The sequence below is a fragment of the Sus scrofa genome, chromosome 18 (genome assembly GCF_000003025.6).
Source record: "Sus scrofa isolate TJ Tabasco breed Duroc chromosome 18, Sscrofa11.1, whole genome shotgun sequence".
NCBI classification, from domain to species: domain Eukaryota; kingdom Metazoa; phylum Chordata; class Mammalia; order Artiodactyla; family Suidae; genus Sus; species Sus scrofa.
The window spans coordinates 29,712,082-29,730,155 of NC_010460.4; positions in this window are offsets into that span (position 1 = coordinate 29,712,082).

The following is an 18,074-nucleotide window of genomic DNA, read 5'->3' on the forward strand; positions in this document are numbered from 1 at the left end:
TTGTCTATTTCTGTCCCTTGGTTACATGAAACTGTAAGGCAGATTTCTACACTACATAAATACAGGACCTAAATTAGACAGTTTAGGTGTCTGTACCCATTCTTTCTGAGCCACCGAAGCCCAGTTAGGCCCTATCTACCAACTGCTTAGTAACTTCTAGGTTTTTTGTTTAGGATAGCAGAGGATTGGATCTAAAGGCAATATTAAAGTTACACTATCAAATACATTAAAAATAGGATTATTGCCTTTCATTGTGTTTCTGAATAGGGTAATTCTCTAGTTAAATAATTACTAAATGAATAAATGTATTATTTCAAAAACAACTTCATTAGATATTTGCATTTTCTTTTAAAAAAGGATAAGAATCCTTTGAAATATTCAGAACATTCTCATCATGATAACCTTAAGAAAAACAAATTTTTCATTCAAATATGCAGTTTCCTATAACATCTGTATTATGTCACCACCTTATTTTAGAAAATGATAGCAATTCTTTACCAGATGTGTAGACTATTTTCCCCTTAATAATAGTGAATAAATATAAAATCCTGCTTATCACTTATTATCAGCCTATATACCTTCACATAAATACACATTTTGCTAACAAGAGTGCTTTTTTTCCTTTTAAAAAATATTATGGTCATTGGAAGCTCTTGGATAAACAAGTCACTGAAAATAAACTTAGATAGTAAAACACTGTGGTCCTGAAAAACTGCACACTGCTTTATTTGGAAATAGTAGAATTTGCAGAATGTTGCTGTAAAGGGCATGCTACTCACATTTCTTGGTTCTGAAGACTCTTACTATGAAAGCAAAGTATTTTCTGAAGGAGTAGAGCACAAATAGCTAAATGTTTGGGCCAAAAAATAGAGTTATTATTTTACCATTTTGGAAAAGTCTATTCAGTTTCACCATGTATGTGTTGCACATCTTTTTCATTAAAAAATAGCATAATAGAAAAAACAAGAGGTACAAATGAATGACTGTAAGGCTTAAGTTTATTCATACTGTAGGATGCTGACTATCTATCAGAGCTGGACTGTCCTTTAGGAAAAGATTAAAATGCAGTTAAATTCCTTTTAGGTATAGGGAGATGTTTTGGGGTATTAAAACCTACTTTAGAAGCCCACACTCCTGCCATTAATCTTATTTTCCCCTATGTTTCTTTAGTGTTATCTGGTTGATTTTTTCCTGCCAGAGAAAGTGCTTCCATGATAAATATTTCCTCTTTTCTCCTGTTTCTTCTTCCTCTTCCTTTCTCTCTCTCTCTCTTTTTTTTTTTTTTTTTTTTTTTTTTTTTTTTTTGCTTTCTTGTTCTCTTCCTTTCCAAAATGTTATTTTCCCCAGTCACAGTCTTACCCATTAACAGTATCTCAGGCTTGGGAAGAATTTTAGAGGTTCTAGCTTAGTGATCAACCATCAATGAATTTTCCTAAGTGTGCATACAGACTCTGTTGGAATATTTAGCAATGGAAATCATTGTAGAAAGCGTCTCAAATGTGGTTGTTAACAAAATTCTTATATATGCTGGGGTCATCTATCTACCTAAAACTCTTCCTTCCTTACTTTTCTCTTTTTTCTTTCTTTATCTCTATCTCTCTATCATCTTCTGCCTCCTACAGGTAAAAAAAAGTGTGAAATGTCAACCTTGAAGTATTTGAAAATAACTCCTGTCCCTGTTGGATCCCTTTTCTAGTTAATCAGATTTATTTCCTTCATTTGTTCAAGTGTCACTGCTTCCAAGTACTTCTTATAATTTTATTATTCTCTGAACCTATTCTATATCTCAAAAATTGTATTTAAAGTACAACTCATGGTCTGGGGTCTGAGTACTGCATGGTAAAGCAAGAATACTATATTACCTTCTTCATATCAATCTCTAGATTGATTTTTTGGCTAGTCTATCCTAGTGCTGATTCAAATTAATCCCACTGGATATTAAAATCTCTAAGTATTTTGTACTCATTTATATTTTGGTTAGGTTATATACCACTTGTATGAAGTAATTAATGATTTGATTCTAAGAGGGTGATGATATTATTCTTATTAAATAGTGTCATGCTTTGTGTTGTTTTCTTAGTTTCAACACCATTTTCAGTGTGTTACTTTAAATCTGTAATTTTGCTTATGTCTTTATTGATAGTCACTGATAAAATGCTGAATAAGGTGGGGTTGAGAACTGAGTTATGAAGCATTCCAATTTAATAGCTATAAATACCATCCATATGCTGACGATTTCTAAACTTATAGCTCTAGCTGTACCAATTTCCAAGATTCAAATTCATATGTCCTGCTGACAACTTTAATATCTCAAACTTTATATATCCAAAAACTAGCTCTTGATGTCTATCCCCAAATATGACCCTCTGGTCATTCTTATTACACAGTTGGTCAAATTCAAAGCTTAAGAGTCAGCTTTGTTTTCTCTATTTCCCTCTTGCTTCCTTCACCATCAAGCCTGTCTGTTCTATCTTCAAAACCAATGCTTAAATTAGGAGTTTGGGATTGACATATACAAACATATATAAAATAGATAACCAACAAGGAACTAATGTATAGCATGGGGAACTATACTCAGTATTTTGTAATAACTTATAAGGGAAAATAATCTGAAAAATGTAGGTATATATGTGTGTATAACTGAATCACTTTGCTATATACCTGAAACTAACGCAACATTATAAATGAGCTATACTTCAACAAAGAAACAACAACAACAACAACAACAAAACAACACAGCAATGCTTTTGCTTTCTTCAATTTTCACTTCCCTTCCCTGGTCTAAGTTTATGTCTCACCTGAACCATCTCAATAAGCTCCATGTTTGACTCTGTATCCATTCTTGTCCCAGAAATTGCTTTCCCCATACAACAGCCAAAGGATCTTTTAATTTAGAATGACCATATAATCCAGCAATTCCATTTCAAGTTATTTATCTGAAGGAAACAAAATCAATAACTAGAAAAGATATCAGCACCCCAACGTTCACTGCAGCATTATTTACAATAGCCATGACATAGAAACAACCTAAGCACCCATCAACAGATGAATGGATAAAAAAGTGGCAAATATTATACATTGGAATGTTATTCAGCCATAAAAAGAAGAAAATCCTTCCATCAACAAAACATGGATGAACCTTGAGGACATTATGTTAAGTGAGATAAGTTTTGCAGAGAAAGGTAAGTACTGTGTGATCTCACTTACATGTGGTATCTAAAAAAAAGAAACAGAACTCATAGATACAGAGAACATATTGGTGGTTGCCAAAGGCTGAGGGTGGGGAGTGGATGAAATGGGTAAAGAGGGTCAAAAGGTACAAACTTGAAGTAATAAAATATATAAGTCCTGGAGATGTAATGTACAGCATGGTGACAATAGTCAATAATACTGTACCGTATATTTGAAAATTGCTAAGAAAGTAGATCTTAGAAGTTCTCAACACAAGAAAAAAATTTGTTACCATGTGTTGTGATGGATGTTAATTATACTTATTGTGAAAAAATGCACAATTTAATGAATATTCTTATTGAGGTATTTTATATACACAGCAAAGTATAATATCTACATAGTGTAATATGTGGAGAGCAATATATCTATATCTGTCTATATATATGTGCGTCGAATCATAAATATACAGCTCAATGAGTTGTCACAGGAAAGCATACCCTATGACTTCCACTCAGCTCAAGAAATAGAGTATTATCAGACCTCAGAAGTCTGTTTCTTGATGTGTCTTAACCTCATTTCCTCTCTGAAGTAGATGAACTTTAAAATGATGCATTAGACTCACCTGCTTAAATTTTACATAAAGGAAATCATATGTAATACATTTTGAGTCCAGTTCATTTCATTAAATAAGACTGTAAAATAACATATCCATGTTACATAGAGGAGTAGTAATTTTTTTCATTTTCATTTATTTAAAAATTTTTTGTTTTAGTTGATTTACAATGTGCTGTCAATTTTTGCTGTATAGCAAAGTGACCCTGTATTATATATATATACATACACATTCTTTTTTTTCACATTATCCTCCATCATGTTCCATCACAAGTGACCAGATGTAGTTCCTTGGGCTATACAGCAGAATTACATTGCTTATCCATTCCAAATGCAATACTTTGCATCTACTAACCACAAACTCCCAGTCCTTCCCACTCCCCCCGTTTCCTTATAAGGAAACCACAAGTCTGTTCTCCATGTCCATCAGTCTGTTTCTTTTCTGTAGATAGGTTCTTTTGTGCCATTTATTAGATTCCAGATGTAAGTGGTATCATATGGTATTTGGCTTTCTCCTTCTGATTTGCTTCACTTAGTATGAGAGTCTCTAGTTCCATCCATGTTGCTTTAAATGACATTATTTTGTTCTTTTCATGGCTGAGTAGTATTCCATTGTGTATATATACCACATCTTCTTAATCCATTCATCTGTTGTTGGACATTTAGTTTGTTTCCATGTCTTGGCTATTGTGAATAGTGCTGCCATGAACATAGGGGTGCATATATCTGTTTCAATGAATGCTTTGTCTGGATATATGCCCGGGAGTGGGATTGCTGCATTGTATAGTAGTTCTAGATTTAGTTTTCTGAGGTACCTCCATACTGTTTTCCATAGTGGTCGTACCAGTTCACATTCCCACCAACAGTGTAGGAGGGTTCACTTTTCTCTACACCCTCTCCAGCATTTGTTATTTGTGGACTTGCTAATGATGGTCATTCTGACTGGTGTGAGATGGTACCTCATAGTAGTTTTGATTTGCATTTCTCTAATAATCAGGGATGTTGAGCATTTTTTCATGTGCTTGTTGGCCATCTATGTATCTTCTTTAGAGAAATGTCTCTTCAGGTCTTTTGCCCATTTTTCTATTGGATTGTTGGTTTTTATGCTCTTGAGTTGTGTAAGTTGTTTGAGTATTTTAGAGATTAAACCCTTGTCAGTTGCATTGTTTGCAACTATTTTCTCCCATTCTGTAGGCTGTCTTTTTGGTTTTTTTTTAATAGTTTATTTTGCTGTGCAAAAGTTTGTCAGTTTGATTAGGTTCCTTAGGTTTATTTTCACTTTTATTTCTGTTTTCTTGGGAGAGTGACCTGAGAAAACATTTGTAAGGATCTTGATGTCAGAGAATGTTTTGCCTGTGTTCTCTTCTCAGAGTTTGATGGTGTCTTGTCTTATGTTTAAGTCTTTAAGCCATTTTGAGTTTATTTTTGTGTGTAGTGTGAGGGTGTGTTCCAGTTTCATTGATTTACATGCAGCTATCCAGTTTTCTCATCACCACTTATTGAAAAGACTGTCTTTTTCCCATTTTATATTCTTGCCTTCTTTGTTGAAGATTTAATTGACTGTAGGTGTCTGGGTTGATTTCTGGGGTTCTCTATTCTGTTCCATTGGTCTGTATGTCTGTTTTGGTACCAGTACCACACTGTCTTGATTATTGTGACTTTGTAATATTGCCTGAAGTCTGGGAGGGTTATGATTCCTTCTTGGAGGGTTATGACTTCCTTCTGTTCCTCAGGAATGCTTTTGCAATTCTGGGTCTTTTATGGTTCCGTATGAATTTTTGGATTATTTGTTCTAGTTCTGTGAACAATGTCATGGGTAATTTGATAGCAATTGCACTGAATCTATAGATTGCTTTTGGTAGTTTCTGTTGTTTTTAAACCCAGGAGAAAATTCACTGAGTTAATTGGTGGATGTATATTCAATTATAATAGATGGATCCAATTTTATGAAGTGATTATACTAATTTATAGTCCCACCAGCATAAATGAGAGTTCTAGTTGCTACACATCTTTACCATGTTCACCCACAACTTTGAATTTAAATAGTAAAAACAATTTAATAATTAGATAACTCAACAAGAATAGAATAAAATATTAAGATTGGCAATGTCAAGAGTAAAAGATGGTAGATCCCTGTGGTTATTTTAAAATCAGGAGGTAGATGAAAAGCAAACCAAGTACTGGTTTGAGATGAATATTCTTTCCAAGGGGTGGGTCACTGGAAAACATACACTCATAGCAACACACAGCAGCTAAAATAATCAGCCTAGCCAAAATGTCTCCTTGGTGAGTGGGAAATGTATTCTTAATCACTTTACTTGCTTCTTGGAAAGGGATAATATCAAGTGTTAGTACAGATAGCTTGTTCTTATAAAATGTCTTTTAACATATCTTTTTTTAAACTTATTTTTTATTTTTATTTTAAATTTCCCCAATACATTATTTTTTTCCTACTGCACAGCATTGTGACCCAGTTACACATAATGCATACATTCTTTTTTCTCACATTATCATGCTCCATCATAAGTGACTAGAAATAGTTCCCAGTGTCTGCACAGCAGAATCTCATTGCTAATCCATTCCAAAAGCAAAGAGTCTGCATCTATTAACCCTATGAAAAAATGCTCAACATCACTGATTATTAGAGAAGTACAAATCAAAACTCCCATGAGATACCACCTCACAGCAGTCAGAATGGCCATCATTAATAAGTCCACAAATAACAAATGCTGGAGTGGGCATGGAAAAAAGGGAACCCTCCTGCACTGTTGGTAGGAATGTAAGCTGGTACAGCCACTATGGAGAACAGTATGGAGGTAACCTAGAAAATAAATATAGAACTACCATATGACCCAGCAATCCCACTCTTGGGCATATGTCTGGATAAAATATCTCATTATGAATGAGTGAATTATTTTTCTCTGAATACATCGACACATCGAGTATCACAGTTCTTCATTAACATGTCTATGGCTTCTCTATTTCTCTTGTCTTTGTTGTCCCTTCAGTCTAGTTGCTCACCTGGTTTTATCTTCCCCAGACATGTATGTTCTCCTTTAGTTTAATGTCATACAACTTGAAATAAATATATAAATCTTTAGCACATTTACAAATCTATAACTTTGCAGTCTACTGATGACGGTTGAGAATTACTGATCTAATTCCTTGATGATTCTGATTGACCTTCATGGTGCAAATACCGTGTTAACTTCTCAGGTCCAACCAAACTAAAACATGTTTGAGAATGAAAAGGGGTGGGGCACTGTAAATAATTATATCAGGATAACCAGCATAGATAGAAACTGTCCTGGGCAACTTGGGACCTATTGCGACCTGAACTTGGTAGCAGTCTTCAGACCATTTTACATTCCTGTTTTCTGGGCTGTGGATGTTTACTTTAAAGAGATGGGAGTTGTTGAGAAGCTCAGGGATGGGAGTTGTTGAGAAGCTCAAGGATGGGAGTTGTTGAGAAGCTCAACTTCAAGGAAAGGAGAAACCCCTCCCCTCTCCCAAAGTATCATGTAGAGTTTAGGGTTAAGTTTTAATTCCTATTCTAAAAATCACTAACCATGATTAACAACTTTAGTTGTTACTCAGTCTCTTTCTTTCCAATGGATTCTTCATTGAAAAATGGAATCATGTTAAGAATGAAACAAAATGCCAGAGAAAGTGTTTAACTCTGTCATTACCTGGAAAGATGCTCAATATGTATTACACTCTTAAGAGGGTCAGTTCTTTCAAATAATAAAGCAATAAAGGGGAGAGGAAGTGACCTCATACTGAATAAGGTCCAATTCTGTCTTTTATATTTTTCTCTAAATGCTTTCATATTTACTTTGAAGAACTGTCCTGTGAGAAAGGCAAGGGGCAATTTTTATTATATTGGTATTAAAGACAAAGGGAGGCTCAGAGAAGTTCATAGTTTTGATAAAGTTTCCATGGTTATTAAATGTTAGGTCCAAGATGTAAACCCAAGTTTCTTGTATCTTGGTCTGGGAAATTTTTTTTAAACATGTTTGGTTCTTCTTGCCTTTTTCAGGTGCATGGATGGGGAATTAACTCTGGTCCCTAGGCTTGAGATGACACACTTTTGTTTTGTTTTGTTTTTTGTTTTCCTTTTTAGGGCTGAGGCATATGGAAGTTCCCAGGCTAGGGGTCAAATCAGAGCTCCATCAGCCTACACACAGCCACAGCAACAGGGTATCTGAGCTGCCTCTGCACCCTACACCACAGCTCATGGCAATGCCAGATCCCCTCCCATTGAGCGGGGCCAGGGATGGAACCCACATCCTCATGGATACTAGTCGGATTTGTTTCCACTGAGCCACAATGAGAACTCCGATAACACACTAATTTGAAAGTTTTAATAAACTGTTTAAGGTATTTTTGCTTACATGAAATGCTTTATTTTTTGACACAAGTGAGGTGTTAATTATAGTTCTGGAAGCAGCTAAAGAATAAAAATCACTAACCTTTCATTATCTGCATATGTATTACACATTTTATGCTTATTCTAAAACAAATGTTCAGTTCTGCAGTTGCTTTTCCCTAAATACTAGAAACATCTCAGATATGTTTTCATCAAACCTTTATTCAGTGAGAGGGTTGATTCATTATTCTTTGGGAATACTGATAGAATTAATAATTTTACTCTGTGTTATAAAGCACATAAATCCTTTCAAAGGCACCTGAAAAATAAATCATGACCCGATGTTTAGGATTATTCTCTGCTGCATTCTTCAACTGATAGAATGAAAAAGCTAGAGTTAATCCCCAAACCTTCGGAGCTTAATTTTTAATAGTTTAAAAAACATTGTTAGTTATTCAACAACAAAAGAAAGAAGAGAAACCAGGTGGACAATGTTCCCATTCAAAGGGAGCGGCTCAGGCTTCTCCAAGGGGGTGGGCTGACCCTGAGCACACCAAGAGAAGGGGCCACCCACGTGGCTGCAGGTTCAGCCCAAATAGTTCTGAAGTGCCTCAGAAAACATTGGACTAAAAGTGTAGAAAGAAGTACATGTACTTTGCTTGATTTGGGAGAATGGTCCAAGTAGAAGCTAGAATCCATATGGAAAAAATTTTAGACAAATTTTTAGGTTTTCTTTTCTTTAAAAAATAATAGTTTTATTGAGCTATAATTCACATGCAATATAAGTTACAGATTTAAAGAGTACAGTTCAATGATTTTTGGTATATTTACAGAGTTGTATAACCATCAATTTTAGAACATTTTCATCACTCCCAAAGATACTCTTTATATATTAGCTATTATCCCCCAATTCTTCCATCTCCCCAGCCCTAGGCAACCATGATATAGTTTCTGTGTATTTGTCTATTCTTGGCATTTCATATAAAATAATTTATATAGTCTGTGGTCTTTTGTGACTGGCTTCTTTCATTTAGTGTAATATTTCCAAGGTATCCATATTGCATCATACATTAGAACTTCATTTCTTTTTATTGCTTCATTTCTTTTTAGTGATGTTATCTATTTGTCAATTATTGGACATTTGAGTTGTTTCCATTTTTTGGTTATAATGAATAATGCTACTATGAATATTTGAGCAGAAGTTTTTGTAGAAGTATGTTTTCATTTCTCTTGCATCCATTCCTAGGCGTGGAATTGCTGGGTCATATTGTAACGCAGTGTTCAGTCTTTTGAGGAGCTGCCAAACTTTTCCAAAGTGGCCGCACCATTTTATATTCCTACCTGTAGTGTATGAGTGCTCCAGTTTCTGTACATTCTTATCAACACTTGTAATTAATTTATCTTTTTGAATAAAGTCATCCTAGTGGCTAGTCAGTGGCATCTCACTGCTTTAGGCCTTTGGGGCTGATATAATGAAATACCATAGACTAGGTGGCTTATAAACAATGAACATTTTATTTCTTATGTTTTTGGAGGCTGAGAAATCCAGAATCATGGTACAGGCAGACTTAGTTTTTATTGAGGGCTTCCTGGTTCATAGACAGTTATCTTTTTCCTTTGTCCTCACATGGTAGAAGGGGCTAGGGAGCTCTCTGGGGTCTTTTATGAAAGCACTCCCATTCATGAGAGAGAACCCTCATGACCTAAGCACCTCTCAAAGCCTCACTTAATACCATCATACTGGACGTTAGGTTTTCAACATATGAATTTTCAGGGGATATAAACATTTAGACCATAGCACTCATTGATTTGCATTTTTCTGATAGCTAATTATAGATTTCATTTTTGTCCAGAATGTTAGGCAATGAACATGCCTTTCAGGGGAAATATCAGATGTCGAAAGTGCAAATTTGAATAATTTTAACCCCAAATATTCTCTCCTCAGTAGAAATTCCTTGTTCATTTCATTTAATTCATATTCCATAGTTATGACTTTGCCTTGCCCTGAACTTGTCATGTGGCAATTAAGTTATAGTGTGTTTATTATATTGCATTAAATTGTATTGTATTTATATATTATATTAAGTTATAGTGTATTGTCTTTTAGTTGCATCTTTTCTGGGGCAGTATATAATTTTCTCTAGGGATGCTGTAGCTCTCGAAGGATAAGGTCTATGATTCTTATTTATTTTGAGACCCTTTCATGACTTAATACAAAGTTGAGCATGAACATGTGGTTTGGGCCCAGTAAGAATTTGTTTATTGATTAGTTTGGTTGATTGCTTATTATTGCTAAGCTAGTTTAAATGGAGTCCTAAAGCCGAAAAGAAAAAAAAAAAAAAAGAACTCATATCCACAAAATATGAACTTCATCAAGTATTGAGTAATTTGGATTGTGCCAAAATATTTTTTTAAATTCATAGCTTAACAGAGCTTAATGCTTAAGTAAAATAGTGTCCCTAAAATAAGGGGATTGGGGTGATTCCCTGTGGAGGTAAGGGTGTTGCACAAGGGCCCTGTGCTGCTGTTTCATAGAGTTATGTGGGAAGTTTTCTTCATTTCTCTCAGTAGGACAAATAGAAGTACATCCATAGATTCTATTGGGGGTCATTTGGAGGCTTAACAAGGGGTATGTGAGCAAAAATGGTTCTAAGATTATTAGTTGTTATTTGTTCGACTTCCATATGTAGTCTAGTAAAATTGATTTACTTGATAACTCATCTGTTGTTTTCCTTCACCATTTCCTCTTTCAGATTCTTTTCCATTTTATACCAAAGAAATGCAGACCTCTCATCCATCTTGAACTTACCTTGCTACTGTTCTCAGTGTTGAAAAGCCTATGGGGAAGAGAGTAGGGAAGGGACAAATTCAAAGTATTGGTGTTAGCCAAGTCTTCTTCAATTAAGGAGCCATAAGCACTACCCCTAATTCATCTCATTAAGATAAACATTTCCAATACATTTTTCTTTTTATGTTTAGTAATTACTCAGCAAATTTTGGGAAATGTTTATATTGTCATGGTCAATTATTTACCACTAAAACTTCTAATAGTAATTATCATTGTTTATTATTATTAAGTACTACTAATAGTTATAACAATGCCTCACTGAATAGGGAAACATAATTCTTAAATGTTTAAGATCACAGGCAATAAAAATTAATTTCCACTTATAGACATGTTTCTGTAGCAAAGAGCTGTGCTTAAGTGGTCAAAAGTACTATTGGGCATAAAAAATATTATTTTAAAATCATATTCTTTAGATACTTTAGAGAAAGTCATGTGAAATAATCATTTCAAGAAGAAAAAGGACAAAGCCAAATTTTTACATTTAAAGAAAATCTTGCAATGTATTTTTTCACTTATTAAAAAAATATGATAGTATCAAATTGATGATACTTAAATCCTATTGGCTACATTTAAAATAGCAATGGTTGTATTTACAGTATTCTGGAAGTTAACATTCTTTGTATTTATTTAAACTGATGAGAAAGACATTTTATGTGTCAACCTAGAAATTTACAAAGGGGTGCATACGTTTTCCAAACTTTTTAATAGATTATTGAGCAAATAAAAGAGTAAAGTGAAGAATATTTCTATGGTTTAACGTAGGCTAATTTCCAACTACACAGGCTTCTTCTTTATAACTTACTCTCCCCCTTCTATTAATTTTGGTCCTGATTTTATCTGAAAAATCTAGTGTTGGGGGAGAGTGAGGGAGCAAACAGAACAGCAGCTGTCCAGTCTGAGCACATTCTGCATCTGGAAGTCATCCCAGGAGATGCTCCTCAATGATTCCTGTGTGATGTGAACCAAGCTTGCTTTCAAGATCTTCTGAGAAGGCCCTTGATCTTTTCCCCTCAGAGTGATTTTCATACTTTCTTGGTCAAAATATTAAAAAGCATTCTAAAATATTTTCAAGTTGAAAGAAAATCCTACTTATGTCTAAATAATATCAGGTAAAATTTCATAAAAGTGGTTATATTTAAAAATAAGAGTGTTCCTAGCTGGTAAGTATATTGCAGTGTTTAATTTGGCAGCTGAGGAGCAAAACTTTAGCTGAGGGCAGGATTTTCATATTTTCAAGCCAAATATGGTCAGTTTTAAACTCCTGACAATGTCCATCCATATATAGGTCTCTGTTAATAGTTTGACTTGAATTTATCCCTCATACAACTCAGTCCTCCATGTGGCAAAATTGAATTTTCCTGCCTTTAACCCTTTCATGTGGTTTGGCACTTGCCCTGGTCCCTATGGGGTCCAGGATCATGAAAAATTAAGCTACTGGGGGAAATCTTTGTTAAGATGGGGAAGGAGACAGAGAGTCTGTATGTCGTTAGAATTCTGGGAGGAAACAGGTAAGGTCATTAAGGAGAGTATAATGACAGACTATTTCCAAGAGTGTGAAATACGTAAGGAACCATCAACAACAGTGGAAGCCATTGCTAACAAGCCTGAAGGGTAGGGAGATGGGATGTTGGGCAGAACCCAGAAGCCACCTGGTGGGTTTTGAGTGAATGAAACCCAGTTTAGTTCTCCCATCCTTTGATCTCCTGCAAGAGTCGCTAACTGGCCAAACCCAGCTAGAAGACAGAGGACCAAGGTGCACTCCATAAAGCCTGTTCTCTGGGGCACAGAGCAGGATGGAGAAAGATGGAGAGAATATTTGGGCTGCATTTGGCGAATATCCAGCATGGTGAGAATAACAATATACTAGAGCTGTAAGAAGTTGCAGTCTAAGAGAAAATTGTGTGAGACGCTTCAGCTAAACTGATCCTAGGTTTCTAGAGGAACTGAGGAGTATTATGAAATGAATTATCCCTTTCTCTCCCCAGTTCATATGTTGAAGTGCTAACCTCCAGTGTGATGGTATTAAGAAATGGGGCCTTTGGGAGATAATTGAGTTTAGATGAGGTCATGAGGGTAGAGCCCCCATGATGGGATCAGTGATCTTAAAACAAGAGGAAGAGGCAACAGAATTTCCTCTCTCACTGTCTGAGGATACAATGAGAAGGTAGCCGTCCTCAAGCCAGGAAGAGGGTGCTCACCAAGAACCTGACCATGATGGAACCTTATTCTTGGACTTTTCCAGCCTCCAGAACTGTGAGAAAATAAATGTTTGCTGTTTAAGCCACCCAGTCTGGTATTCTGCTGTGGTAGTCTACATGGCAAGGAGTCTAGAGGTCTTAACGCTACCCTCCTCTTCAGAGCACATATGCATTTCTTGCCTGAGAGCCAGGACCCTGAAGAGGTATAGGGGTAACAGAATCTTTTAAGGTAGAAATGGTATAAACTAATAAGAGGATTGACAGAAAAGGAAATGAACTGTTTCATTTCATTCTCTGTTAAAATAGTAATATTCTCCTTTCTTATAAGTTTTTTTCCTCTCTATCTTTTCAAATTGTAGAAGCATAGCTAAGATATTATCTATGTATATATGTGCATATATATGAATTTCTAATTATTGATTATTAATTTTATTGAATTTTAACTTAACATAGGTTTTATTTCAAAATGTTAAAAATATTTTCCATAAATTACTTCAAATTTTATGTCAGAGGGTCAAAACTATATTTAACTTGTTTGATTTAGAACTTGTATAATTCTGTTAGATTAAATTTTTAACACTATTCTAGCATATATATTTACGAATGATGACTTTAAAAGAAATATGTAAGGAAATATAATTTCAATTTATCATTGAAACAGGCTCGATAATAATATGATGAGTTTGTTCTTGAGTAAATACTTGTCTCTTTCTAACTTTTTCTTTATAAAAATTACTTTTTTTTTTTTCTTTCTTTTCAGGGCTGCACCTGCTGCACATGGAGGTTCCCAAGCTAGGAGTGTAATCAGAACTGTTGTTGCTGGCCTATGCCAGAGCCACAACAATGCCAGATCCGAGCTGCATCTGTGACCTACACCAGAGCTCATGGCAATACTGGATCCTTAACCCACTGAGCGAGGACAGGGATCGAACCCGCAACTTCATGGTTCCTAGTTGGATTCATTTCCGCTGTACTACGACGGAAACTCCTATAAAAATTACTTAATAGAAATTAAACTGAGTGTTAAGATTCTCAGTGTTATAAATATTGGAATATTCTTTCTCCGTAGAAGGAAAGAAAAACAAAAGGCGTATTTGTGAGGATGTATATTCTAACTCTTGTGAGGTGCAAAGATGTGAATATGGTGTCACTGAGGCAACAGACAGTTGAGAGGCAGGGGCATCAACTATTAGGAGAATAGGTGGAAGAATTATTCTGTTTAAAGCAGAGTGTCTGTTGAAATTTTCATTTATGAGAAGAAATTGTACATATTGAGGCAAGTACCATTCTGGTCTTATTTCAGACTAATAAAAAAGAACAGACTTATAACCTGGAGGTAGTGTGGACCACAACTGCACATCTTGGAATCATAAAAGTAAAGAAATTGTTTACTTGGAAAACAGATTGCAAGAAGGAGAAGCTGAGTATGACCAACTAACTAGAACCAGCTAGACACAATGAAATATCACAATTGTAGTAGAAAGGAGTAGAAACCTAAATAAACCAATGTTTACTGCATTGAACTATGATACTAAGCAAATACGCCTGCATTAAATGGAGCCAAAAAAAACTTAATTAAAGAGAAATAAAACAAGGGTTAGAAAATCTAGAGACTAAAACAAAATGAAAATGGGTAGGGACAAAATAAAAAAGTTGTGAAGGGCAAGGGTTGTTTAAGGCTGAAATCGGTGCAAAATGATCAATACAAGTGAAATCACTTGCTTTCTAGATTGGGGAGTAAAGGCAAGCTAACCAATGCTAGAAAGAAAGCTGAACAGCCAGAGTCCTTTTCTACTTCCATCTTATCTGTCAGGAAGGAATACAAAAATATAGATGAGAAGTTGTTGAACCCTTAGTGAAGGAAAAGAAAATGTGGTGGTCAAAGCAGAAGTTTATGAAATTGTTTATCCTTTTTTGTTTTTGAGTAGTGATTTTTTTCAAGTGGTAAAATGCACAGATCTCAAATATGGAGTTTGATGAGTTTTGATAAATATGTACACCTAGGTAGCCATCACCTAATCACAATTAAGAACATTGCTGCTAATCTAAAATGATCCCTGTGCCCCTTTCCAGGCAATCTCCATCCACTCTCTTCTGCTGAAGAAATGAGAAATGTTTCTGCTGAAAGAAATATTAGTTTTGGCTAACTCCTGAACCTTATATAAATGAAATCCTATTAGCACGTACTCTTTTTTGTAAGATTTCTTTTACTTAATGTAATGTTTGGAGAGTTATCCTTTTTTCTGTTACAAGAAGAATTCTGTTTGAGTCCCAGTGCAAACAATCTGGTTATGTGAGAATGACACAGAATTCAAGATCCATGAGGGCAGGAATTTTTAGCTATTTTGTTCCATGTCCCATCCCCAGCACCAAGAATACCACTCAACACATAAATTCTAAATTTCTCAGCTGTGAGACAAAAATAAAAAGTAATATCTCCCATATCCATGTATAAAAGTATATGTGAAACATAACTGAGGAAAAAGATCTTAAATTGCTTTGCAAACTTCATAGCACTTTCTAAAGATTACTTTTTATTACAAATAAGCCAGAGATTCCTTAAAGATAGCAACCATGCCTAAATTTCACATTCTTTACACATAGGACAGTGTTAGATATAAAATGTGCTGTCAAATTATGTTCCTTAAGTAAATTTCAAGGTTTTTTTTTTTTTTTTTTTTTTTTTCTCCTGAGAATCTTAATCAGTGCAGCTTTGGATGGGACAGGGCAGCAAGCAAATAGAATTAATGTTCATTGAGTGCGTACTAGATACGTTTTTTTAGTATGAAGTTATCTCATATGAGCAAATTGAGTACTTGGCAGTAATAAATTGTGAGGGTTCATACTGGGTTAATTTTGGACCTGGACTGAGAGGGGCTGAGAGAGATGGCTGGCTATGGAGCTGGAGGTGTACTAGATTGAGTCCTCTAGAAACAAATGCCAAAATGGGATTATATACTAAAAGTGCAAGAGGTTTATTGGAGTGGGGGGGGGGTGGCACATGTAAAAGAAAAAGGAAAGGAAGCCTAGAGGTGTTGGAAATACTTGACAGATCACAGTGCAATGTGAAGAAAGAGGAAAGTCGAAAAGCTGCTTAGGAAGAATCTCAGACTGCAGCAGAGGTATAAGAAAGCTTGGGCTGGCCTCAGCATCCCTGTGCTCAGTCATTGGCATTGGGAAGTGTGGTCTCAGCAGGAACAGGGTGGTGGATTCAGAAAGCAGCAGCTAAGAGTTCTGTGGTGCAGTGGGTTAAGTATCCAGCAATGTTACTGAAGCAGCTTGGGTCGCTGCTCTGGCATGAGTTTGATCCCTGGCCCAGAAACTTCCACATGCTGCAGGTGTGGCCAAAAAAACAAATAATAAAAAAGAAAGAGAGCAACAGCTAGGGTCATCTGTCACTTATGTTTCCTGTGGCAAGAGATCCAAACAGAACATTTTTCATGACCACAGCTTTTGGTATGGATGGGATTAGAGGCAGTTTTCCAAATTACATTGACAGTGGGATTAAGCAAACCTGGTTTAGTCTAGCCAGCTGATCTTGAGAAGTGGATAGAGAAACAATGAATTATAGGGAAGAATGGTAATCTGGAAGCACAGGTGAAGAAGAAACTAGTCTTTTGGGGTTGAAATAAGTGAAGAAGGGAGTGACGGGAAGAGACTCATGTATGTTTTATGCTGAGTGAAGTTAATTGAACAGTGAGATGCATAGAATTTGAATCTTCAGATTGTTTTCAATGTGGCAAAATGACTGCTATTTAAAAGATGGTTGATGGAATGCATAGTATTGGAATCTGGAGAAAACTCATCATAATTAAAAAGGGGAAAGATCACAAATCTATCCCAATAATATGAGAAAAGAGTTAAGTGGTAAAGAAAGTCCTGAAAATTTAAGTGTTTTGTTATTTTTCTCATCTTTTTAAGGTCCTGCTAGCATTCACTTGTACTTAGTTACATTTTCTGAAAATTAATACCTATCTTTCATGTTCTGTTGACACAGAAGCTTATCACCCCCTCCCTTCAAAAGGATATCCTGAAACTATTTGCAAATGCAAGTTTGATCATGTACCTTAGACTGTGACATGTATATATTCCAGGTTGTGAAAAATGATTTTATAAGGCAAATTCATCTAATCATACCCAGGAACAGGGGATTTACTGGTTGTGCTCTTGTTCTCCCAATTATTAAATTAATTGTGTAATGACCTTTCTTGTCATAACCCAGTATTATCAATTAAATTATTTTGTTTTTTAGTGTCAATGTACCAAGCTTACTCAAATTTAGGAGCAGATGTATTATCATAAATTTCCATTTTTTTGGTTTACTTAAATCTGTGGGTGAATAAATGACTATAGCTTTTTTGGCATTATTATTTATCAAATTGTAGCTAACATTTATAGGAAAAGTTTTATTAAAAAGATTTTATGAGTTGTAAGTTTTCTGTAAATGGTGTAAATGCTTTGCAAAATTGGTATTAGACGGTCTTCATATTTTACATGGCATGGTAGAGTCTGGTATTTATCTACTTTAATTGTTGGCCCTGTAGAATTTATTGTGTGGTTCTCTAAAAATTATTTGTTCTTACGTATTTTCCATGTTTAAAATCTTATAACTTGTGCATTCTTTAACCAATTATAATCGTGTGCATTGAAATGACGCCTTATTGAGTATTTAAATTGCTTATTCTAAGTGTCTTAAAATGGTTATGGGGATTTTCACAATGTTAAAGGGATTTAAAAGAAAAATGCACATGTGAAATATAAAATATGTAGGCATAGTTTTTGTTTGTTTTGTTTTTTTGTTTTGCTTTTTAGGGCTGCACCTGCATCATTTGGAAGTTCCCAGGCTAGGGGTTGAATTGGAGCTATAGCTGCCAGC